Source organism: Natator depressus, chromosome 4 (genome assembly GCF_965152275.1).
Source record: "Natator depressus isolate rNatDep1 chromosome 4, rNatDep2.hap1, whole genome shotgun sequence".
Lineage (NCBI taxonomy): Eukaryota > Metazoa > Chordata > Testudines > Cheloniidae > Natator > Natator depressus.
The window spans coordinates 105,699,246-105,725,625 of record NC_134237.1 but is presented as its reverse complement, the minus strand read 5'-3'; the positions used below and the strand labels follow the sequence as shown (position 1 = coordinate 105,725,625).

Here is a 26,380-nt window from a genome sequence, read left to right as displayed (position 1 = left end):
GGATCTCCTCTCTCCTTATAGGCATGGTCTATGGCAGTGGCTCTCACCTTTCCAGACTATGGTATCCCTTTCAAGAGTCTGATTGGCTTGCGTACCCCCAAGTTTCACCTCACTTAAAAACTGCTTGCTTACAAAATCAGGCATAAAAATACACAAGTGTCACAGCACGCTATTACTGAAAAATCACCAGAACAGCTGGGCCTTAGTAGCCACCAGCTCTCCTGCATAATTGCCTACCTATTAGCAACTGGTGTCTGCATACATAATCCTTAACAGAAGTAGCTGGGCTTCCCTTCTGCTGCAGAGGAGGCTCTGGGGGCCCAAAGATGCCTCCTCCTTGAAAATGAATTGGTTAAATTCAAGAGTTTCCTCAGAGACTTATTTTGCTGGACCTCCCAGACATCCATAGGTGAGCTCCTTTATAAGAGAGTCTATTAATCAAGCTGTAGACCTTTCCTAGGATGCATTCCACATCCTTTTCTTATCTGGTCAGTATATACAGATAAGCATTCAGGGGCAAAGGTAATGAAATACCTGGTGAGATATTTATTTTAAACTACATTTTTGATGACAGGTTTCAGAGTAGCAGCCGTGTTAGTCTGTATTCACAAAAAGAAAAGGAGTACTTGTGGCACCTTAGAGACTAACAAATGTATTTGAGCATAAGCTTTCGTGAGCTACAGCTCACTTCATTGGATGCCTTTTTTTTTTATGAATTAACCAACCATTTCCTAAGGGAAGCTCAAAGAGCAGCTGCTTAAAATGTTATTGTGAACTGAAGAACAATAAACTTTATCTCTTGGATGCAGAATTGATTAATTCCTATTTATCAGTTGGTGGGGGGACAGGGATGACTTAGATTAAAACAAAATGGATAAAATTGTTCAGATTTCTCTTTTAGATACATATTTTTAAATTTTTTTATCCTACGGTAATACAATTATATTAGCGTCTACGTCTCCATCCTTTAGTCAGTCCTCAGAATATTGGGAGTTAGGTTTGGGATTTTATGATGTGATATTGTTTTTAAATATGGATTTAAATTGTTTTCAAAGTGGGTTCATTTTACATGTTGATCATTTAAATGAAATCAATACTAACTTTTAATTATTTTTTAAAAAGTACTAAGGTAAGAAAACAAGCTGGTGAAGTAAAGCAGATGAGAGTTGAAATGCTATCATTACAGTAAATAAAAAAAATCTCCTTTAAATTGGCCCGTTTTCCAGAGCTTATTTCAATATGTATTAATCCTTTGAGAACCTGAAATTATATTATACAATGAGGTAAATGTAAAATCTTATAGGCATTCTGTTTGATTAAACACAATTTAACATTAAAAAGAAAAGGAGTACTTCTGGCACCTTAGAGACTAACAAATTTATTTGAGCATAAGTTTTCGTGAGCTACAGCTCACTTCATCGGATGTATGCAGTAGAAGATACAGTGGGGAGATTTTATATACACAGAGAACATGAAACAATGGGTGTTACCATACACACTGTAACAAGAGTGATCAGGTAAGGTGAGCTATTAGCAGCAGCAGAGTGGGGGGAGGAGGGAAACCTTTTGTAGTGATAATCAAGGTGGGCCATTGCCACAGCCAGAAGAGTACCAGAAGTTACCTACTACAGGACAGGCCCAACAAAGGCCCAACAAAGAAAATAACAGAACGCCACTAGCCATCACCTTCAGCCCCCAACTAAAACCTCTCCAACGCATCATCAAGGATCTACAACCTATCCTGAAGGATGACAGATCATGGGAGACAGGCCAATCCTTGCGTACAGACAGCCCCCAACCTGAAGCAAATACTCACCAGCAACCACAGAACAAAAACAGTAACTCAGGAACCTATCCTTGCAACAAAGCCCGTTGCCAGCTGGTGTCCCCTGAATAGATATGTGGACACATCATAGGGCCTAATCACATCAGCCACACGATCAGAGGCTCGTTCACCTGCACATCTACCAGTGTGATATATGCCATCATGTGCCAGCAATGCCCCTCTGCCATGTACATTGGCCAAACTGGACAGTCTCTACGTAAAAGAATAAATGGACACAAATCAGACGTCAAGAATTAGAACATTCAAAGACCAGTCAGAGAACACTTCAATCTCTTTGGTCACTCAGTTACAGACCTAAAAGTGGCAATTCTTCAACAAAAAAAACTTCAAAACCAGACTCCAACGAGAGACTGCTGAACTGGAATTAATTTGCAAACTGGATACAATTAACTTAGGCTTGAATAGAGACTGGGAGTGAATGCGTCATTACACAAAGTAAAACTATTTCCCCATATTTATTTCCTCCCCCTCCTACCCCCCACTGTTCCTCACACGTTCTTGTCAACTGCTGGAAATGGCCCACCTTAATTATCACTACAAAAGGTTTCTTCACCCGCCGCTCTCCTGCTGGTAATAGCTCACCTTACCTGATCACTCTTGTTACAGTGTGTATGATAACACCCATTGTTTCATGTTCTCTGTGTATATAAAATCTCCCCACTGTATTTTCTACTGCATACATCCAACGAAGTGAGCTGTAGCTTACGAAAGCTTATGCTCAAATAAATGTGTTAGTCTCTCAGGTGCCACAAGTACTCCTTTTCTTTTTGCGGAAACAGACTAACACAGCTGCTACTCCAAACCTACAATTTAACATTATTGATGACTAAATTCTAGTTAGTTGCTTTTTTCATTTCTTGCCCTAAATAGTTGTGTAGTTTTGCTGTGTACTGTTAAAAGTTGCGGAGTTTCTCTCCAGATGTGACGGGATTTGCTCATAGAGTCATAGTTTCTAAGACCAGGAGGGACCATTATGATCATCTAGTCTAACTTCCTGTATAACACAGGCCATAGAACTTCCCCAAAATAATTCCCAGAGTAGATCTTTTAGAAAAACAAGCTGAGATATGGCCAGAAAAAGGTCATTTGAAACCTTAGATCACTTTTGGAGAGAATATAAAATGAAACTGGGGAACAGACAACTGAGGCAATGCTTGTTAATGATGTGGTTAGCTTTTAGGGTTTTCTATAGTATCTATGATCTTGGTATCTAAGTGTTGTTGCACTGGTTAAACAGAAACAAAACAGAAATCCTTACAGGCCAAATGCAACCCTCAGTTATGCATGTAACATCTCACTGAAAATGGCTGGTTATAACTGAAAACAGAATTTGGCTTTAAATCCCTACTGTCTTTGCAACACCAGTCTTTGGTCTCATCTCAGGATTCACAATAAGTGACTGGTTTCAGAGTAGCAGCCATGTTAGTCTGTATTCACAAAAAGAAAAGGCGTACTTGTGGCACCTTAGAGACTAACAAATTTATTTGAGCATAAGCTTTTGTGAGCTACAGCTCACTTTGTGTCCATTTATTCTTTTACGTAGAGACTGTCCAGTTTGACCAATGTACATGGCAGAGGGGCATTGCTGGCACATGATGGCATATATCACATTGGTAGATGTGCAGATGAACGAGTCTCTGATGGCGTGGCTGATGTGATTAGGCCATATGATGGTGTCCCCTGAATAGATATGTGGGCACAGTTGGCAACGGGCTTTGTTGCAAGGATAGGTTAGTGGTTCTGGTGTGTGGTGTATGGTTGCTGGTGAGTATTTGCTTCAGGTTGGGGAGCTTTCTATAAGCAAGGACTGGCCTGTCTCCCAAGATCTGTGAGAGTGATGGGTCGTCCTTCAGGATAGGTTGTAGATCCTTGATGATGCGTTGGAGAGGTTTTAGTTGGGGGCTGAAGGTGATGGCTAGTGGCGTTCTGTTATTTTCTTTGTTGGGCCTGTCCTGTAGTAGGTGACTTCTGGGTACTCTTCTGGCTCTGTCAATCTGTTTCTTCACTTCAACAGGTGGGTATTGTAGTTGTCAGAATGCTTGATAGAGATCTTGTAGGTGTTTGTCTCTGTCTGAGAGGTTGGAGCAAATGCGTTGTATCGTAGAGCTTGGCTGTAGACAATGGATCGTGTGGTGTGGTCTGGATGAAAGCTTGGAGGCATGTAGGTAGGAATGGCGGTCAGTAGGTTTCTGGTATAGGGTGGTGTTTATGTGACCATCGCTTATTAGCACCGTAGTGTCCAGGAAGTGGATCTCTTGTGTGGACTGGTCCAGGCTGAGGTTGATGGTGGGATGGAAATTGTTGAAATCATGGTGGAATTCCTCAAGGGCTTCTTTTCCATGGGTGCAGATGATGAAGATGTCATCAATGTAGTGCAAGTAGAGTAGGGGCATTAGGGGACGAGAGCTGAGGAAGCGTTGTTCTAAGTCCGCCATAAAAATGTTGGCATACTGTGGGGCCATGCGGGTACCCATAGCAGTGCCGCTGACTTTGAAGGTATACATTGTCCCCAAATGTGAAATAGTTACGGGTGAGGACAAAGTCACAAAGTTCAGCCACCAGGTTTGCCATGACATTATCGGGGATACTGTTCCTGATGGCTTGTAGTCCATCTTTGTGTGGAATGTTGGTGTAGAGGGCTTCTACATCCATAGTGGCCAGGATGGTGTTTTCAGGAAGATCACGGATGGATTGTAGTTTCCTCAGGAAGTCAGTGGTGTCTCTAAGATAGCTGGGAGTGCTGGTAGCGTAGGGCCTGACGAGGGAGTCTACATAGCCAGACAATCCTGCTGTCAGGGTGCCAATGCCTGAGATGATGGGGTGTCCAGGATTTCCAGGTTTATGGATCTTGGGTAGCAGATAGAATACCCCAGGTCGGGGTTCCAGGGGTGTGTCTGTGCGGATTTGTTCTTGTGCTTTTTCAGGGAGTTTCTTGAGCAAATGGTGTAGTTTCTTTTGGTAACCCTCAGTGGGATCAGAGGGTAATGGCTTTTAGAAAGTGGTGTTGGAGAGCTGCCTAGCAGCCTCTTGTTCATATTCCGACCTATTCATGATGACGACAGCACCTCCTTTGTCAGCCTTTTTGATTATGATGACAGAGTTGTTTGAGGCTGTGGATGGCATTGTGTTCTGCACGGCTGAGGTTATGGGGCAAGTGATGCTGCTTTTCCACAATTTCAGCCCGTGCATGTCGGCGGAAGCACCCTATGTAGAAGTCCAGTCTGTTGTTTCGACCTTCAGGAGGAGTCCACCCAGAATCCTTCTTTTTGTAGTCTTGGTAGGAAGCTCTCTGTGGGTTAGTATGTTGTTCAGAGGTGAGTTGGAATATGCTGGGCCCAAGCTGTGGAGTGATTTGAACATAAGGACAGAGACCTTGAACTTGATTTGATATTCTATGGGAAGCCCGTGTAGAGAGCAGAGGGCAGGTCTGATGTGTTCCTGGTAGCCTGTTTTGCTAACAAGATGTTCTGCAGCAATCCGTACTAGCTGGAGTTCCCTAAATGTTGAAGGCTTCATGCACAGGCATATTGCATTGCTGTATTCCAGCTGAGAGGTGATGAAGGAATGAATAGCCAAGGCTGGATCTTTGTCTGGTAGGATGGAATGGCATTTCCTAGCCAAGTGGAGACGGTAGAAGGTCAGAACAGCCTAGCCAGCCTCTTCAGAACCTCCCCCCTTCAGGTAGTTGAAGGCTGCTACCAAATCCCCCTCACTCTTCTCTTCTGCAGATTAATAAGTTCAGTTCCCTCAGCCTCTCCTCATAAGTCATGTGCCCCAGTCCACTAGCCATTTTCATTGCCCTCTGCTGGACTTTCTCCAATTTGTCCACATCCTTTCTGTAGTGGGGGGCCCAAAACTAGATGCAATACTCCAGATGTGGCCTTACCAGTGCTGAATAGAGGGGAATAATCACTTCCCTCGATCTACTGGCAATGCTTCTACTAATGCAGCCCAATATGTTGTTAGCCTTCTTGGCAACAAGGGAACACTGTTGACTCATATCCAACTTCTCATCCACTGTAATCCCCAGGTCTTTTTCTGCAGAACTGCCACTTAGCCAGTCCGTCCCCAGCCAGTAGCAGTGCATGGGATTCTTCCATCCTAAGTGCAGGACTCTGCACTTGTCCTTGTTGAACCTCATCAGATTTCTTTTGGCCCAATCTTGCAATTTGTCTAGGTCACTCTGAACCCTATCCCTACTCTCCAGCATATCTACCTCTTCTCTTCTGAAGCACTTAGACGAAAGGAAAGTGATCAGGAACAGTCAGCATGGATTCACCAAGGGAAAGTCATGCCTGACTAATCTAATTGCCTTCTATGTTGAGATAACTGGTCCTGTGGATGAAGGGAAAGCAGTGGACGTGTTATTCCTCGACTTTAGCAAAGCTTTTGACACGGTCTCCCACAGTATTCTTGTCAGCAAGTTAAAGAAGTATGGGATGGATGGATGCACTACAAGGTGGGTAGAAAGATGGCTAGATTGTCAGGCTCAACGGGTAGTGATCAATGGCTCCATGTCTAGTTGGCAGCCGGTATCTAGCGGAGTGCCCCAAGCGTCAGTCCTGGGGCCGGTTTTGTTCAATATCTTCATTAATGATCTGGAGGATGGTGTGGATTGCACCCTCAGCAAGTTTGCAGATGGCACTAAACTGGGAGGAGTGGTAGATACGCTGGAGGGTAGGGATAGGATACAGAGGGACCTAGACAAATTGGAGGATCGGGCCAAAAGAAATCTGATGAGGTTCAACAAGGACAAGTGCAGAGTCCTGCACTTAGGATGGAAGAATCCCATGCACCGCTACAGACTAGGGACTGAATGGCTAGGCAGCAGTTCTGCAGAGAAGGACCTAGGGGTGACAGTGGACGAGAAGCTGGATATGAGTCAACAGTGTTCCCTTGTTGCCAAGAAGGCTAACAACATATTGCATTTAGTTTTGGGCCCCCCACTACAGAAAGGATGTGGACAAATTGGAGAAAGTTCAGCAGAGGGCAATGAAAATGGCTAGTGGACTGGGGCACATGACTTATGAGGAGAGGCTGAGGGAACTGGACTTATTTAGTCTGCAGAAGAGAAGAGTGAGGGGGGATTTGGTAGCAGCCTTCAACTACCTGAAGGGGAGGTTCTGAAGAGGATGGCTAGGCTGTTCTCAGTGGTGGTAGATGACCGAACAAGGAGCAATGGTCTCAAGTTGCAGTGGGGGAGGTCTAGGTTGGATATTAGGAAACACTATTTCACTAGGAGAGTGGTGAAACACTGGAATGGGTTACCTAGAGAGGTGGTGGAATCTCCATCCTTAGAGGTTTTTAAGGCCTGGCTTGACAAAGCCCTGTCTGGGATGATTTAGTTGGGGTTGGTCCTGCTGTGAGCAGGAGGTTGGACTAGATGACCTCCGGAGGTCCCTTCCAACCCTAATCTTCTATGATTCTATGATATGTGGTGAAGGATGGGCAGAGCTGTGTATCACTTGCATATTGCTGGCATTTTAGTCCTTGTCATCTGGCCCGTTCACCTAGTGGTTGCATATAGATGCTGAAAAGGACCAGAGAGAGTTGATCCTTGTGGAACTCCACAAGTGAGGGGTATAGTGGTGAAGGTGCAGTTCCCCATCACAACTCATTGAGATCATCCTTCCAGGAAGGACTCAAACCGTGTTAGCACATTAACCTGCCACCCCTCTCAAGTGAGACAGCAGAATCTCCTGATCAAAAGTGTCAAATACTACAGAGAAATCCAGCAGGATGAAAATGGATGTTTGTCTTTTATCCATTCACAGGAGATCATCTGTGGTGGGACGTCTGCCCCACGCTGGCAGAGAAGGGGTTAATAGAGCCCTAGGGAGGCTGCAGTGGAAGCAGCCAATCAGAGGGGGGCTGTGGAGAACAGCCAATCGGGGCCCAGAAGGGCCATATAAAGAGAGCCACTGGGCAGAGCAGGGTCAGTTGCTATTGGGAGCCTGGAGAGCAAGCACTGTGTCCCTGGGAGAGCTTAGAACTGTAACCACCTTGGATAGATCAGTGGCTGGCTCCTGGGAATCAGCAGCTAAGTGCCTCGAGGTGAGGGCAAAGAAGGTTCTGGGGCCGTGGGCAAGTGGCCCAGGGAAATAGAGCAGCATTGACAGAGGAGTAGCAGGAGGCTGCTATTTATAGGGTCCCTGGGATGGAGCCCAGAGTAGTGGGTGAGCCTGGGTCCCCCCTGCCCCAGTTGCCATTGGGGAAGTGACTGGACTGTTGGACAGAGATGCCCACCCCTGGAAGGGGGAAACACAGATGATGACCTAGCCAGAGGGCTGAGTTGAGAAGAGGATGCTGTGGTCCTGGGAGCTGACGGAGGAGCTGTAGGCAGGAGCAGAGACAGAGTGCCAGTGTGCAGACTGTGGATGTGGGTGTCTGCCTTGAGTTAATCCCCAGCATTACCAGGAGGAGGCTCCAGTCTGGTGATGAGGGCTGCATCCCGCGACACCATCCATCAAGGCAACTAAAGCAGTTTGGTTCCATGTCCTGTTATGGATCCAGATTTTGCCTGGGCTAGAATGTTGGCTTCAGTTAAGTGAGCATGTAGTCCATCTTTTGATAACAAGGAGTCTGGTGGCACCTTAAAGACTAACAGATTTATCTGGGCCTAAGCTTTTGTGAGTAAAACACCACTTCTTCAGATGCATGGAGTGCCACCAGACTCCTCGTTGTTTTTGTGGATACAGACTAACACGGTTACCCCCTAATACTTGACATCTTTTGATAGATTGTCTATGACCTTGCTCAGGAATGGGAGGCTTGACACTGGGCAATAGTTAGGTAGGATTTCTAATAGTTAGGGTGGATTTCTACAGTGTTCATAGAATCATAGAATATCAGGGTTGGAAGGGACCTCAGGAGGTCATCTAGTCCAACCCCCTGCTCAAAGCAGGACCAATCCCCAATTAAATCATCCCAGCCAGAGCTTTGTCAAGCCTGACCTTAAAAACTTCTAAGGAAGGAGATTCTACCACCTCCCTAGGTAACGCATTCCAGTGTTTCACCACCCTCCTAGTGAAAAAGTTTTTCCTAATATCCAACCGAAATCTCCCCAACTGCAACTTGAGACCATTACTCCTTGTCCTGTCATCTTCTACCACTGAGAATAGTTTGGAACCACCTCTCAAGTAGTTGAAAGCAGCTATCAAATCCCCCCTCATTCTTCTCTTCTGCAGACTAAACAATCCCAGTTCCTTCAGCCTCTCCTCATAAGTCATGTGTTCCAGACCCCTAATCATTTTTGTTGCCCTTCGCTGGACTCTCTCCAATTTATCCACATCCTTCTTGTAGTGTGGGGCCCAAAACTGGACACAGTACTCCAGATGAGGCCTCACCAATGTCGAATAGAGGGGAACGATCACGTCCCTCGATCTGCTCGCTATGCCCCTACTTATACATCCCAAAATGCCATTGGCCTTCTTGGCAACAAGGGCACACCGCTGACTCATATCCAGCTTCTCGTCCACTGTAACCCCTAGGTCCTTTTCCGCAGAACTGCTGCCTAGCCATTCGGTCCCTAGTCTGTAGCTGTGCATTGGGTTCTTCCGTCCTAAGTGCAGGACCCTGCATTTATCCTTATTGAACCTCATCAGGTTTCTTTTGGCCCAATCCTCCAATTTGTCCAGGTCCCTCTGTATCCTATCTCTGCCCTCCAACTTATCTACCACTCCTCCCAGTTTAGTATCATTCGCAAATTTGCTAAGAGTGCAATCCACACCATCCTCCAGATCATTTATGAAGATATTGAACAAAACCGGCCCCAGGACCGACCCCTGGGGCACTCCACTTAACACCGGCTGCCAACTAGACATGGAGCCATTGACCACTACCCCTTGAGCCCGACAATCTAGCCAACTTTCTACCCACCTTATAGTACATTCATCCAGCCCATACTTCTTTAACTTGCTGACAAGAATACTGTGGGAGACAGTGTCAAAAGCTTTGCTAAAGTCAAGAAACAATACATCCACTGCTTTCCCTTCATCCACAGAATCAGTAATCTCATCATAGAAGGCGATTAGATTAGTCAGGCATGACCTTCCCTTGGTGAATCCATGCTGACTGTTCCTGATCACTTTACTCTCGTCTAAGTGCTTCAGGATTGATTCCTTGAGGACCTGCTCCATGATTTTTCCGGAGACTGAGGTGAGGCTGACCGGCCTGTAGTTCCCAGGATCCTCCTTCTTCCCTTTTTTAAAGATTGGCACTACATTAGCCTTTTTCCAGTCATCTGGGACTTCCCCCGTTCGCCACGAGTTTTCAAAGATAATGGCCAATGGCTCTGCAATCACATCCGCCAATTCCTTTAGCACTCTTGGATGCAACTCGTCTACTGTGTGTTTGAAGGAGGAAGGTAAAATTCTCTTCATGTGTCATTGGCTCTTTAGATAAGGATGGCACCAGTTGTTCATGATGCTCTTTCACAAACCATGAAGGGAATGGATCAGATTCACAGGTCTTGGGTGGAGACTCCTTTAGGGTGCCCAGAATTTCTTGATGAGTGTATTTACTGAACTCTATAAATGCATGTGGGCTGTTGATTGGTGAGTGGAGGTGGAACAGATCATAAGAACGGCCATACTGGGTCAGACCATAGGTCCATCTAGCCCATTATCCTGTCTTCTGACAGTGGCCAATGCCAGGTGCCTCAGAGGGAATGAACAGAACAGGTAATCGTTAAGTCATCCATCCTCTGTCACCCATTCCCAGCTTTTGGAAAACAGAGGCTAGGGACACCATCCCTGCCCATCCTGGCTAATAGTCATTGATGGACATCTCCTCCATGAATTTATCTAGTTCTTTTTTTAACCCTGTCTTGGCCTTCACAACATCCTCTGGCAAAGAGTTCCACAGGTTGACTGTGCATTGTGTGAAGAAATACTTCTTTTTGTTTGTTTTAAACCTGCTGCCTATTAATTTCATTTAGTGACACCTAGTTCTTGTGTTATGAGAATAAATAAATAACACTTCCTTATTTGCTTTCTCCACACCAGTCATGATTTTATATACCTCTAGCATATTCCCCCCTTATTCGTCTCTTTTCCAAGCTGAAAAGTCCATCTTATTAATCTCTCCTCATATGAAAGCTGTTCTATGCTCTTAATAACTTTTTTTGCCCTTTTCTGAACCTTTTCAAAGTCCAATATATCTTTTTTGAGATCGGGCGACCACATCTGCATGCAGTAGTCAAGATGTTGGTATACCATGGATTCATATAGAGGCACTATGATATTTTCTGTCTTATTATCTATCCCTTTCTTAATGATTCCCAACATTCTGTTAGCTTTTTTGACTGCCACTGCACATTGAGTGGATGTCTTCAGAGAACTATCCACAGTGACTCCAAGTTCTCTCTCTTGAGTGGTAACAGCTAATTTAGACCTCATCATTTTATATGTTTAGTTGGGATTATGTTTTCCAATGTGCATTATTTTGCATTTATCAACATTGAATTTTATCTGCCATTTTGTTGCCTAGTGACCGAGTTTTGAGAGATCCTTTTGCAGCTCTTCGGAGTCTGCTTGGGACTTAACTATCTTGAGTAGTTTTCAGAGTAGCAACCATGTTAGTCTTTATCTGTAAAAAGAAGGAGTACTTGTGGCACCTTAGAGACCAACAAATTTATTTGAGCATAAGCTTTCGTGAGCTACAGCTCACTTCATTGGATGCATGCAGTGGAAAATACAGTGGGGAGATTTTATATACACAGAGAACATGAAACAATGGGTGTTACCATATAGACTGTAACAAGAGTGATCAGATAAGGTGAGCTATTACCAGCAGGAGAGAAAAAATAACCTTTTGTGAGCTGTAGCTCACAAAAGCTTATGCTCAAATAAATGTTTTAGTCTCTAAAGTGCCACAAGTACTCCTTTTTTCTTTTGTAGTGATAATCAAGGTGGGCCATTTCCCGCTGTTGACAAGAACATGTGAGGAACAGTGGGGGGGCGGGAAATAAACATGGGGAAATAGTTTTACTTTGTGTAATGACACATCCACTCCCAGTCTCTATTCAACAAAAAAAACTTCAAAAACAGACTCCAACGAGAGACTGCTGAATTGGAATTAATTTGCAAACTGGACACAATTAACTTAGGCTTGAATAAAGACTGGGAGTGGATGTGTCATTACACAAAGTAAAACTATTTCCCCATGTTTAGTTCCCCCCGCCTAATGTTCCTCACACGTTCTTGTCAACTGCTGGAAATGGCCCACCTTGATTATCACTACAAAAGGTTTCTCTCTCTCTCTCTCTCTCTCCTGCTGGTAATAGCTCACCTTACTTGATCGCTCTCGTTACAGTGTGTATGGTAACACCCATTGTTTCATGTTCTCTGTGTATATAAAATCTCCCCACTGTATTTTCCACTGCATGCATCCGATGAAGTGAGCTGTAGCTCACGAAAGGTTATGCTCAAATAAATTCTAGTCTCTAAGGAGCCACAAGTACTCCTTTTCTTTTTGAGTAGTCTTGTATCATCTGCAGATTTTGCCAACTCCACTGTTTACCCCCTTTTCCAGATCACTTATGAATATGTTGAATAGGACTGGTCCCAGTACAGACCCCTGGGGGACACCACTATTTACCTCTCTCCATTCTGAAAACTGACCATTTATTCCTACCCTTTGTTTCCTATCTTTTAACCAGTTACCAATCCATGAGAAGCCCTTCCCTCTTATCCCATGACCGCTTACTTAGCTTAAGACCCTTTGGTGAGGGACCTTGTCAAAGGCTTTCTGAAAATCTAAGTACACTGTCTCTTCTGGATCCCCTTGTCCACATGCTTGTTGACCCCCCTCAAAGAATTCTAGTAGAGTGGTGAGGCATGATTTCCCTTTACAAAAACCATGTTGACTCTTTACCAACATATTATGTTAATCTACGTGTCTGATAACTTTGTTCTTTATTATAGTTTCCTCACACAGCATCGACCAACCGACAAATTGGTTGAGTCTTCTCAGATGTGTGTGGTCTTTTCAGTGAAGTAGTTCTTCACCTTGCCTGGTGCTCAGCTCTAATGTAGGATGAAGGCATTCAGGACAGATGAAGTAGTTTACCACCTTGGTTAGCTCCTTTGGGCTGGATTTGGCACCTTCAATGGAAGCTGACAGGAAGGCTCTCTCAGCCTGTAATACAGCCTCAGTATAGGCTTTGTCACATTCATTATGTTTTGTCCTGTCTGAATCAGCCTTTGTTTTCCAGTATTTGCACTAAGTTTCTGGTCCTCTCTTCATCTGGCACACGGTATCAAAAACCAAAGAGATCTGTGTGGGTGATGTGGGGAGTGAGAAGAGGCTGTTTCAGGACCTGCGTGTCAATGACCAAGACCAGGGTAGACTGGTAATGAGTAAGCAGGTCCTAGACTTCTTGTCCTGTGAGTGAGGTGCTGTCCCTTAGCAGGGTTTGGAATTTGTTGCACTGCATCAGTCTTTGTGATTGAATCAGGATGGTTTGTTTTGCCTTTTGCCTGGTCATCAGAAGGTCTCTGACCACTGCCCTAATGATGTGATGGGCTGTCCAAGACAGAGGACATCACAACCCAGCCACCATTTTGACATCTAGGCTGAAAATCAGAGACAGGGTGTGACCGACTGTGTGGGTTGGGCCAGAAATGATCTGTGAAGTACTAGGGAGGCAAGTGAGGAGATGAACTGTTTTGGGCTTTTGCATCTCTGGCTTTGTCAATATGCATGTGCCCAGGACAACAAGTCTGGGGTATTTCACCACCGTTGCCAACAAGGTATTGGTGAGCTCCTTTACAAATTCTTTTGGCTATGGTGGTCTGTAAGTGAGCACAGAATCAATATTAGTTTTGATTCTGGTTTCTACTGTCAGATGATCAATTTAAATAAAATCATGGTACCTGAGACACCTTCTTTGTATTAGGTCTTTGCAGAGAAGATGAATGCAAGGTGGCCTGCCTAACTGTCCTGTCTAGGTGTGTGAAGTACTGAGTATCCTGGGGGGAAGAGGTGTACTAGCGCTGGGCTTGCATCATCATCCAGCAGGGTCTCAGTGATGCAGGCTATATTACATGTTTCATCACTCATAAGGTCCTTTTTTTTTTTTTTTTTTTTTTTTTTACTAGCAACAGAGCTTGTGCAGATCAGCATCAGTTTTACTTTGTGTTGCTTTCTGCTGTCTGCTTTGGGTTTTAATATTAATCTTTTTAATGGGTCTTAATCTTCAAGGTCCTGTTGTCAGGATCTGACAACGTCATGATCCATCAAGACAGTTGCATTCTTTAGGGACAATTCAAATAGCAAGGCCAAAACAAAGCTTGTGAAAGTCAGATGCAAAGTGTTCTTGGTTGAGAGTGGTCTAGTTTGGAACAAGCTACCAGAAAGGGTAGACTAAATTAAACTCTACCCTTTTGCAGAGTCCTCTGCAAAACTCATCTATTTTTCCATAGTCTTTCATGCTGTTATCAAAGATAAGGAATTGCTGACATTCATGCATAACCCCTAGATTCATTCTCATACACACCATCTTCTCCCACTCTCCCACCAATAATCCTAAATAAAACCACAAAAAACAAACCAAAAAAAAATGAAACAAAAGCAAAGATTCTGAAAGTTTAGGAGAGGAAAAAAGCAGGATTCATTATGAAGTCTGTTTTGGACCATGATATGTTTATCTTAGTGTATTTAGTGCTTAGATAGTGTGGTGATGGATTTTCTAGAAGTATGTAGAGGTCAAACATCCATCCTAGTAGTTCTATAACTATTTGCTAATTTTGAAACCATCTATTATGCAACACTGCAGATCTGCCAAAGGGACCTAGCTGGTTATATGTAATAATGGAAGAGTGTCAAGCTGGCTTTGCTCTCTTCTCTCATATCCTTCCAACTTGATGATAGGCGGCTGCTTCTGCTCAGCAAGGGCCCTCATTAGAGAGTTCTGCAGGTCTCAATCTTGTCACTTTTCCTGTTTGACAGACAGTATATGTGAAGCCACTGAGGAGAGTATAAGGTGCTATGGGTTGCAGTACCACCAATATTCTGAAAACACCTACTTCTGTATCATCTTATAAGCACAAGCAATGCTGACTTCTTGCTGTCCCAGTATTAGGGATCTGGATCAAGTTCAGTCCAGATAAAATGGGGACATGATATCTGTTGGCAATAGGAAACACTTTGGCAAGTTAACAAGTGCTCTGAACATGCCCTCAGTTCATAGCAGTTACTAGAACTGTCTTTCTTTTGTCTTTGGCCAGGAGATTGCGCTGTTATCTCATGAATCAGGATTCTACCACATGTTGATGCTGATAATTTTGAGTCAGGTTGAAATGAACTATTGCAATCTAGTCTACTTTTTGTTTGACCTAAAAGCCGCTTGGAAACTACAAGTTATTCAACCTGAACAGATAGGAACACATCACACTATAGAATTCTAATTCACTTCCATGCCTACATTAATATCCTTTCCTTATTTCTAAAGCTCTAAATGTACTAGAACCTGGCTACCTCGACAGCCTTTTTTTCTCCTCCTCTATTTTGAAAGTACACTCTACGGGAGTGCTACATATGTGCCCAGCAACTCTCAGGACCCAGACACTTGGTATTCTCAAGTCAAGGACACGCTGCCACAGGAGATCATGTTGAACCGGTGTTGCAGTCTCTACGGCAAGTCTCATCTCTATTTGAAGGCATCTGAATAATCAAATGAGCTGTGGCACGGACCCAAAATTCTGCTCCCCAAGTATCTACCTAAATCCTAACTTCTCAGATACAATTTCCATAGAAAGAGAGGAGAGTTTCCTTATAAATTGTATATTGATGACTTGATACTAATCATGAGTAGAAATGCGCAAATATATATATATATATATATATTATATGTGTACAGTGTATTCTCAAAATTTTATGTCTCTGGTGGACATATCAAAAGTGTGCCTTAAATTTTAATTTAGTCAAAAAGGATTTGTGCAATCCATTAAGTTAAACGGAAGTCCAATATGAAAGTTACACTTTTTTCCAGTTCAAAGATCAGCTATAAAAAGGTGGACTTGCTCCAAGTTCTTAAGTTGGCATTTTATCATATCTGTTAGTGAGTATACTAACATTCACTGTATAACTCCTCAAACTGACAAATCTGCTAGGGGAGAGAAAGCATCATGTAATCAGATATACTGTTTATGAGCCACTGCACAACAGAAATCCATTGTGTTTGCCAGGAAATATTGGCAAGAAGGACCCAGAAAGTATTGTAGACACAACTCAAGGCTGATTAAATTGTTTTTTCTCTCAGCCAAAAGGTGTCAAGGCAGCAATTTTGTGCATCCTTTCATTATGCTGGCTCAGAGGGAAGGAAATAATATTCTGTTAAATATTCTGAGATGTTAAAGCTGGCTGGAGGGAGTCCATCAATTTGGAAATCACACTTCTGTCTGAAATTTTTTTACCTACTGTTGGTACATGTGTAACCTAAGATTAGAACAGGTTTCAGAGTAACAGCCGTGTTAGTCTGTATTCGTAAAAAGAAAAAAGAAAAGGAGTACTTGTGGCACCTTAGAGACTAACCAGTTTATTTGAGCATGAGCTTTCGTGAGCTACAGCTCACTTCATCGGATGAAGCTCATGCTCAAATAAACTGGTTAGTCTCTAAGGTGCCACAAGTACTCCTTTTCTTTTTTCTTTCTAAGATTAGAAAAAAATCTATTTTTGCAGTTAGTTTATTTTGTGCATTTGACAGCACTTTGTAGACTGTTCTACTGTTTCCCCTTTATAGTTTGTAAATTTCCTGTTTGTGTGTGTGGATATTTCGCATGTTAGCCAGGGAGATAGAAGGGAGAATATTGTAAAACCATTACAATTGGAATCTGAACTTGGGGTCAAAAGTAAAGCCTGGAACTGCTGGGTGACTAATGGATGTTTTGGTTTACTGACAATTCTGAAAAATCCAAAGAAGTTTTGCTTTGGGTTGAACTGCAAATTAACTTTTTCCCCAAAAATGTTCAGGGATTTGAAAAATAGAAAAAAGTTTCACACTGGGTTGAAACAAAACATTTTGATCTAATTTGAATTTTTTCATTTAGATTTCAGGCATCTTAACAAAAGCAAAGAAGGACTAAATGCACAAAATTCCAGGTTACTCACCTGAGATGTGGTAGACCCAAGTCTGTGCCCCTGCTCCAATGACTATTTATAAAAAGTAGAGAGGCTGAACTCCAGACCAGAATATTCCATAGCCCAGTGGTTAAGGAATGTGCCTGTAATATAGGAGAGCCCTGTTCAAACCCTTCCCCAAGAAGGTGGGGCAGGAATTGAACCTGGGGCTCCTATGTCCTAGGAGAGTACCCTGATCACTGGGCTAAAGGTTATAAAGGAGCTTATCTTTCTGGCCCCCAAGCATTTTGTGAATCTAGTCCCCCCCTTTGCTTTTGTCAAAATGCCCAAAATTTTAAATGAAAAAATTTGAGTCAGGTTGAAATGAAATATTTTGTTTTGTATATTAGTTTCTATTGAGTAAACTTGATACAAACTCACCAATAGTTGTGTTGATCAAAACTGCATTTTTCAGCAAATTTATTATAATTCCATTTTAATAATGGTCTTGTGTGTCTTTAATGAATACCAGATCAGTGCTGTTAATCCAAAACACATTGTTACCATAGCTAAGCTGTGTGTGTGTGTGTGTGTGTGTGTGTGTGAACTGTAAATCTTTATTATAACTTTATACAGCTGCTACTAAGTACAGTCCTGCTAATTTTCCAAGTACAGTAACTGCATTGCTGTATTCTTGGTACTGTAAGTTATTTATTTACTAGCATGCAGTAAATTGATTTACCTTAACCAACATTATGGCTGAGCCTCATGGAATATTTTTATCATTGGGTGCAGCTGTACACTTTCAATAAAATACTTATTTTTCCCTCTCCTTTGCCTAGATGACTTTCCTTTGCCTCAGAATTATCATTGCTGAGTGCAACCGTCTTGCTCCACCCCTGTCTGATTAATCTATTTAACTTATTTAGTTTATCTATCCTCTACTCATAACATTATAGGAGCATTCTGATGATACTGCTCAGTTTCACAGATTCCAAATGAAGTGCTATTACAAACGAAGTTGGCATGTTCAGTATGAGTCCCTTAGATCTAACTTACTTTTAGGAGTTTATAATGCAGTGTTATTCTCCAAGCACCCTGATAAGCTATGGTCCATCCTGGGCTCCACAGCCCATTCAACATTGAGGAAATCCCATTACTCCACCATGGAATTGGCCAGAACTTTCTTCACTCCTTCAGAACCCTCTGAAGACAGGATGGAAGAATCATTGCTGACATGGTGACTGGAGATGTAGATCTTCCTCTCTGACCGGGAGCAGATACAGCCTAGCAAGCAGTTGAAAGCCTAGATCAAGTGCTGATGGTGCCTGAACACTGACAGGTCACTGACCGACCTTTGCACAGTCTCCAGAACAGTGGTGGGCAACTTGCAGCTCATCAAAGTAATCTGCCGGCAGGCTGTGAGGCGGTTTGTTTACATTGACCGTCCACAGGCACAACCGCCTGCACCTCCCAGTGGCTGCCTCTATAGTGCCTACATCTGAAAAAGAAGGGAGGTGCTATGAAGACCCCTGCAAGGGTTTTGAGGATTTCTTCCACCACCTGACACTGGGCTCTAGTCATAGCCATGTCCAAGAGAAGTCCGCAGATCCCCATAAGCATTTCCCAAGGATAAGGAACAAAACAATGTTGGACCCCTTCTATTCCTCAGTCAGAAGTTGTATTCCTCAGTCAGTCTACAAATGTGCTTTATGAACTACCAAGTACTCCTGGCCAAATATGACTTCCTGAATTGAGACCCTGTTTCTCAATGTGCTGACAAACTCCTGAAAGAAAAACAGACAGGAAATCAAATCTCTGATGCAGGAGGGACAGCTGGATGCACGCACCTCATTGCAGGCCACATTTAACATCTCCAATATGGTGGCCAATGGCATGGCTCCTGTGATAATGACGGCAGGGTCTCCCGATTACAGTTCTTGGGAACACTGAGGGAGATTCGCATAACAATCAAGGACCTCTTGTTTGAGGGTTGCAACCTTTTCAGTACAAACACTGATTAACATTGAAGGACTTGGGTTACCTTGTGTCGTGGCTTCCAGAAAGAGACAGTACAAGCCTCAGCATTATTAGCGATAGAGGTAACCATCCTCATGCTACTACAGTAAGCAGATATAACCAGAGAATGGATGAGTCATTACACTAACTAAAAACGATTTCCCAATGCTAATTTTCCCCCCTACCGTTACTCACATCTTCTTGTCAACTGTTTGAAATGGGCCATCCTGATTATCACTACAAAAGTGTTTGTTTTTTTTTCTCCTGCTGATAATAGCCCATCTTAATTGATTGGTGGTGTTAAGAGTTGGTATGGTAACCCCCATTATTTTCATGTTCTCTCTCTCTCTCTCTCTACTGTGTTTTCCACTGCATGCATCTGAGGAAATGGGCTTTAGCTCACGAAAGCTTATGCTCAAATAAATTTGTTAGTCTCTAAGGTGCCACAAGTATGCTTCGTTGAATCTGAGGAGACTATCTGCCTCTTTCTCCTCCTCTGCTGTACACCTTCCCAGCTACCTCAGAACAGCAGGTTTGACTGTGCCGCTGAGAGCCTTGCAGAGCTAGTGGATCCAATTCCACCTCCTCTCCTGTCCTTTCCTAATCTATGGGAAATGTTTTTAAGTTTTGTTTTTGGGAGTCATGAAACCAGATTATGTTGGACCAGTATATTGTAGAGATTGTGGATAGGGGATACCGTTTCTAGTTTTGAATCCTTCCTGACCCCTTTCCCCTTCAGGCAGCCCACTCATGAAATATTGCTCACAGAGGAAGTAGACTCCCTCCTATAACTTGAAGTCATTGAAGAAATGCTTTTGGAATTCCAGGGAAGGGAATTCTAGTCTCATTATTTCCTGGTAGCAAAGAAGAAAAGGGGATGGCACCCTATCCTGGACCTCAACCATTTCACCCACTGATTCAAATTCAGGATGGTGACATTGGTATCCATAATCCCTACACTAGATCCTGTAGACCAGTTCACAGGTCTCAATTTATAAGACCGGTACTTTCATATTGCTCTTCAGCTGGCCCACAGGAAATATCTCAGGTTTCTCATTGAAAAGTGTCACTACCAATCTGGGTGCTCCATTCAGTCTAACCACGCTGCTGAAGGTATTCACCAAGTGCCTAGCAGTGGTGGCAGTAGTCCTGAGAAGGCCAGGGATCCAAGTCTACCCTCTCGACAACTGGCTAATCTGAGGCCAGTCACTGCAACAGTGAACATCCCAATCTGAGTAATCCTCGTCCTTTTAACTGAATTTGGCCTCAGAGTCAACAGAGCAAAGTGTTCATAGGGACCGTGATGGACTCCTTAGTAGGAAAAGCTTATCTGCCACATAACATTTCTCACCATTCTAAATCTTGTCAACCAGCTTCAATGTCACCCAAGAACATCAGTCAGAACTTCCCTGAAACCCCAGGGTCACTGGGCCCCTTGCACCAGTATGATGCCATTTGCCAGGCTTCACCTGTGCTCCATACTTAGGTGGTTGAAATAAGTGTGTATGCCAGGCAGCTATCACATAGACATGTTGATCATGATTCCCCAAGAGGTTCTTTCTTGCCTTTCTCCAGCTGGTGTCAGGTGTGTCCACAGTAGGATGGAGAGCTCATCTGGGCCATCTTGGGACCCAAGTCCCCTGTTCCTCCCAGGAGATGAATTTTCACATAAATATTGTGGACCTGAGAGTCATTGGCATGGTGTGCATGGCTTTCCTCCTGACACTTTGAGGTGCACAGTACAGGTGCTCATGGATGACACCACAGCAATGTAATACATTAACAAAGAAGGAGGAGTTTGCTCATTGCTGCTTTGCCAGGAGGTAATCCACCTCTGGGAATGGTGCTTTACTCATTGCCTCTCTCATTGTGTTATACCAGAGGCCCTGCACCTTCCTGACAGTGACTAGATTTCCCAAGGTTTTCTGTTCATATTTTCTCATCAGTCAGAGAACCTCCCTCCTGGGACTTCAACATAGTTTGAACAAGTTTAATGGGATCTCCCTTCAAATGCTTGGCTACCTGCTCCTTTGTACCACCTCTCCATTAAGACTGTCTTCCTAGTGGCCATAACCTCAACCAGACAGGAGAGATTCGGGCCTTTGTAGGGGGGCCACTGCATACAGTTTTCCATAAGAATAAATGACATTAAAACCTCACCCTTGCCAATCTGGCACCTGTTTTTAGCAAAGGAGCTGGGCTTTATGACCTAAGCTACAGGAAGCCAGAGACTATAAAGAGTGCATACATCGCCCCAACAAACACTGGTGCTCTAAAACATTCTGATCTTATGTCCATGGGTGCATGCGCCCCAGAAATATAATATATGTGGACAACCCATAATAAAGAACAACAGTAACTGCAGCATAAATACCCATTCATTTTCATATTAGGTCTATGGACCACTTACCTGTGGATCAGCAACCAGACAGCTCATCACAATGCTTGTTGTCTTCCCTTTTCCAGCTGTTAGTAAGCATAAAAGATAGCTAAAAATACATCAAATACCTTTCCATATTAACAATTGTTGTAACTGCCAAAGAGATTTTAAAGAGTGTGAGATGACCAATGTGATACTGGGTGGAGTAGGATAAACAACGTCTGTATTTAAATGTAATTCATACTCTGAAAAGAGTAGGAGGAATGTGGGATTAAGAGGCCTGTCAGTTTGTGAAAACGGGAGGGGAGAATTTTGGGGCTGATTGCAGCCTTGGCAATCAATTTTTTTCACAGCATATAACATACTGTAAAGTTTTCTAAGTTACTGAGAACTTCTTGGTCTAAAGCCAAAGAAACAACCTTATCTCTTCACTGAGCACGTTTACAGAGTGTTTGCAGATACACAGCTCTAACCAAAGTCCTGTGCCAGCATGTCCTGCAGCCCAGTAACACTGAGACATAGTCTCTTTTTAGTTGGGCTAAAGTCCTTGTTGCAACCCTAGTGAGGGTATTCTAAGGACCTAACAATTCCTGCCCCCACCGAAATGAAATCTGACTGTTAATCTTTATGGCTGGTAGCTGCACAAGCAAAGTTTATAATAGAAGTGATAATGGACATCCCGGTCTGGTGGAGCTAAAATGATTAAGGAGAACAGGAAGCAGTAATCCTTTAGAGTTAATAATATCCAAAGGAAAAGACGAGAGAGCTCCAATCCATGCGGGAAAGCAACCCGAAAAGCCAATTTTATTTTTTTTATTAAAACCCTAAACAAATGTTTTAACAAAAACATGAATTACACTTAGTCTCTAAGGTGCCACTAGTACTCCTTTTCTTTTTGCAAATACAGACTAACAGCTGCTACTCTGAAACTTACAAAGAAGTCTATCAGGAAGTCTAATTGCAAAAGCTACCAGCCAATCTCCTTTATCTGTTTTAGTTGTAAGAGCTATGCCAAAGTCCTTGCAGGAGGTGGGAATCGAGCCAGGATATAAACCATGATCAATTCAGATTTTTTTCCCCCCTTTAAATTTAGAAAATAAAAAATTTAGTTTGTGAATTAATTTGATGTGAAAAAGATCTAAATATTGCCATCACTGCTGTTTTCCTGGGTGGTGAAGGGGCATTTGATTGTTTGAACAGGATGCTGTATACACGGGAGCAGTGAGAAGGCATTGGTTGGGACAGAAAGGATTTAACTTACTGACAAGGATGCCCTTCTTCCCCTCCTGTTTTATATTGGCATTAGCACCTGCCCATAAATCTTCTGTTTGTACACAGGGGGAGGGATAGCTCAGTGGTTTGAGCATTGGCCTGCTAATTGTGAGTTCAATCCTTGAGGGGACCTGTCAAAGTTCCTTCCTCACTCTGAACTCTAGGGTACAGATGTGGGGACCTGCATGAAAGACCCCCTAAGCTTATTCTTACCAGCTTAGGTTAAAAACTTCCTCAAGGTACAAATTTTGCCTTGTCCTTGAACCATATGCTGCTACCACCAAGCGTTTAAACAAAGATCAGAGAAAGAGCCCACTTGGAGACATCTTCCCCCAAAATATCCCCCCAAGCCCTACACCCCCTTTCCTGGGGAGGGTTTATTAGAATCCTCACCAATTTGTACAGGTGAACACAGACCCAAACCCTTGGATCTTAAGAACAATGAAAAATCAATCAGGTTCTTAAAAGAAGAATTTTAATTAAAGAAAAGGTAAAAGAGTCACCTCTGTAAAATCAGGATGGTAAATACCTTACAGGGTAATCAGATTCAAAACATAGAGAATCCCTCTAGACAAAACCTTAAGTTACAAAAAGACACAAAAACAGGAATATACATTCCATCCAGCACAGCATATTTTACCAGCCATTAAACAAAAGGAAATCTAACGCATTTCTAGGTAGATTACTTACTAACTTAACAGGAGTTGTGAGGTTGCATTCCTGATCTGTTCCCAGCAAAAGCATCACACAAACAGACCAAACCCTTTGTTCCCCCCGCTCCAGATTTGAAAGAATCTTGTCCCCTCATTGGCCATTTTGGGTCAGGTGCCAGCAAGGTTACCTTAGCTTCTTAAGCCTTTACTGGTGAAAGGATTTTGCCTCTGGCCAGGAGGGATTTTATAGCACTGTATACAGAAAGGTGGTTACCCTTCCCTTTATATTTATGACAGGGCCATTTAGGGATCTGGGGCAAAAATTGGGGATTGGTCCTGCTTTGAGCAGGCGATTGGACTAGATGACCTCCTGAGGTCCCTTCCAACCCGGATATTCTATGATTCTATGCTTTTGATCCCCCATTAACTTTAGTTTGCTGGACAATTTTTAAAAATGGGTACAAAATAAATTGGAAAAAAGCCAAAGTTTGGCCTTTAAACCAACTGTTCAGTAAATCACTGTTCTTTTTTCTGCTTAACTAGCTCCGCAGTCACTCCCAGCAAAAATACTTGGTTGCTATCTTGTGCTAATATTGAAGATACCATACTGCATCTCCAAATCAGCTACATTTGGAGTATATTATCTTTGCCGTTTAAAACTCTAGCGAAACAGTGAATTAAGATAAAGCAACCTAAAGCCACTTTACTTCTGAATGAAAACATCCACATAGAAGTTTAATGTACTTTAACTAAGGCACTTTAAATTCACACCTCTATTTAATTTGGCTTAACCTCCCTTGTAGTCAAGCCATTTGATTTCCGCCACCTTTAAGCTGCCACTGCTGACTCTATTACTATAAATTAGCCATATTAGAAAGATTAAAAAGACTCTGACATTTCAGCTTGGAAAAGAGATGGCTAAGAGGGGATATATTACAGAGAACATGAAAAGATGGGGGTTGCCATACCAACTCTAATGAGACAAATCAATTAAGGTGGGCTATTATCAGCAGAAGGAAAAAAAACTTTTGTAGTGATAATCAGGATGACCAATTTCAAACAGTTGACAAGAAGGTGCAAGTAACAGTAGGGGGAAAAATTAGCATGGGGAAATAGTTTTTAGTTTGTGTAATGACCCATCCACTCCTAGTCTTTATTCAGGCCTAATCTGATGGTGTCCAGTTTGCAAATTTAATTCCAGTTCTGCAGTTTCATGCACCAGGTATGGAAACAACATGCAGCTCAATCAACACAGCTAGGCAAATGGCTCTGTGGCAAGTGGTAAATTTTGTTCTTCCTGATTTGGTCTAGGGAGTCCTCACCAATTTGTACAGGTGAACACAGACCCAAACCCTTGGATCTTAAGAACAATGAAAAAAGTCAGTCAGTCATGTGAAGACCCATTAGAACAAACTATGACTGTCAATGTCATCCTTGAAATAGAGGTGACTAGCATCATAGTATCTATGGTGGTGTAGACCTGGTGCTGTGCTTCCAGCTGCTCAAATATGATTCTTCTCAAAGTTGTGGACACCTACCCCTACAGCAGGGCTTCATGTGATACAATCAATTGCCAGTTTCATGTTGGAGTCTGTTTTTGAAGTTTTTGTTGTTGAAGAATTGCCACTTTTAGGTCTGTTATTGAGTGATCAGAGAAACTAAAGTGTTCTCTTCTTGGTTTTTTAATGTTATGATTCCTGATGTCACATTTGTGTCCATTTATTCTTTTGCGTAGAGACTAGAGACGGATGGATATATCTTCCTACTGTATTTTCTACCCCATTCATCTGATGAAGTGGGTTGTAGCCCAGAAAAACTTATGCCCAAATAAATTTGTTAGTCTCTAAGGTGCCACAAGAGGTGCCTCGTTGTTTTTGCTAACACACTTTAGACGATGTATAAGAGTAATAGTACATATCAGGTTCAGATAAGATCTTATTAAACTCAATAGTTACTTAACTTTCCTTTGGATTCTTAGGGTAGGAATTTCAAAAGCACTTAAGAGAATTATGTGCCCAACCTCTACTGAAAGTCATCTTCTGAATTACCAGTATTTAACTCTCAGCTTGCTGTGATTGTGCTGCCTCCACAGTATACAAAATGTATAAAATAGGATATCTTTAAATAGTCAGGTGTCAAAAGATTGTGTGTGAATATTTTCAGTGTCGTCACACTCAGCTAGAACAGGCATCTGCTCGTGCAAATGATGTGAGGATTACATATTGTGCAATGTGGACCCTACTAAAACTGAGCAGCTTGGGTTCCTCCAGTGTATGGTGTTCCTGTCACAATCATGTTCATTCACTATTCACCCCTTCAAAAAGGTGTAGTGTGTCTAAACCCCTTATTCGTCGATGGGACTTTATCTGAGGGGTGGCTACACCTCTGTCCTTTGCTTGAGTGACTCTGAAATCTACTGATTAAAACTGTCTAGAACGGCAAAGGGACCATTGGATCTCTTATTAACTGTTGCTCAAAATGAAATTTTGATCAACTGAAAAGACGCAACACACCTGTCGGTCAGTTGTTGAACTGAGATGACCTATTGTGAAAACACAAGAGTGGCTGCTAGCAAGAAGCTATCCTCACCATTTCCCTTCTTTATTCTCCTCCACCCCGTGGCCCTCATCTGACTGGAATCCTGAACTTCATTCCTTTGGAGTTCATCAGCACCTCTTCCTGAGCTAGCTAGATGGTTCATTGCAGCGCCAAGCAAATTCCTCCCTCGCTGTAACCCAAGGAACCGAGGTATGCTTTCTCAGAAGTACTCCTACCACCTCAGAGAGGACAGCCTAAGTCTAAACTTTTGATTCAAATAAACAAGACATTAAAAAAGAATTAAGATTAGAGAGGGGTTTAAATCAGAGTCTTGTAGCCACCTCCCTCCACTGAACTTTGCAGTTAAAATAAGGTGCAGGTCCAAACCCCATTCTGATCTTGGTTTTGAAGAATCAACACCCGATTGATGATTTGCAAAGCCAAAACAATCACCATTGATTTTTTTGCCCATCTCTAGATAGGTCCTGGTCTTAACTTTGAATCTCCTGTTTTCATTTAGATGTTGTCAATATTTTGGGATGCATCCAACAGGAAATGGTGGCAACACGATGGTACTGTAATGTGAATGCCAATTCCTTCCTTGTTTTTACT

At 42.8% G+C, this 26,380-nt stretch overlaps 1 long non-coding RNA gene across 1 annotated transcript in view; it reads right to left on the bottom strand.

Annotated features, from left to right (window-relative positions):
- The window catches only part of LOC141986735 (uncharacterized), a 47,040-nt gene extending 29,988 nt beyond the window's left edge, over positions 1 to 17,052 (bottom strand). The window contains exon 1 of the long non-coding RNA XR_012639354.1: positions 16,958 to 17,052. This is a non-coding gene — a long non-coding RNA (uncharacterized LOC141986735). The remainder of the gene's footprint in view (positions 1 to 16,957) is intronic.
- Between the last annotated feature and the right edge of the window lie 9,328 nt (positions 17,053 to 26,380).